This window comes from Aptenodytes forsteri, unplaced genomic scaffold (assembly GCF_000699145.1).
Source record: "Aptenodytes forsteri isolate BGI_AS27 unplaced genomic scaffold, ASM69914v1 Scaffold634, whole genome shotgun sequence".
Classification (NCBI taxonomy): Eukaryota; Metazoa; Chordata; class Aves; order Sphenisciformes; family Spheniscidae; genus Aptenodytes; species Aptenodytes forsteri.
Window position 1 is genome coordinate 119,966 of NW_008793943.1, and position 531 is coordinate 120,496.

A 531-nucleotide genomic window follows, 5' to 3' on the forward strand; every position below is an offset into this window, starting at 1 on the left:
CCCCGCCCCCCCGCCCCCCCCCCCCCCCCGTTGGGGCGCAAACAAAAGGCCCCCCCCCCAAAATGGGGCAAAACTGGAGCAATCTGGGGCAGGAAGAAAAAAAAAAAACCAACAACAAAAAAAATCTTCGTCTTTCTTTTTAATTATTTTTCCAGCGTTGCTTTTTTTTGAGGGGAAAAGGCGGCTTTTGGAGAGGGGCCATCTGGGACCAACCGCCTTCATCCAGCTCGAGGCGAACCCTTCAGGTGGGCATCCCGGGGGGGGGGGTCGGGGGGGGGACGGGGGACGCGGGATGTCTCCCGGCTTGGGCCAACGTACGGCCTTCGCCAGTCCCGTTGGGTTAAATTTTAGCGATTTTTGTGGTCGAAAGGGACCCGAAAGGTGCTGACGGAGGTGGCCCTGCTTGGGTCAGCACATTCTCGGCCTGGGGAAGCCGGGGGGGGGTGTGTTAATTTTTGATGGGGTCAGACCCATGATGGGGCCAAGGGACACGTCGGCAGTGGGAGCAAGGGCCGGGGGGGCCCGGGGGGG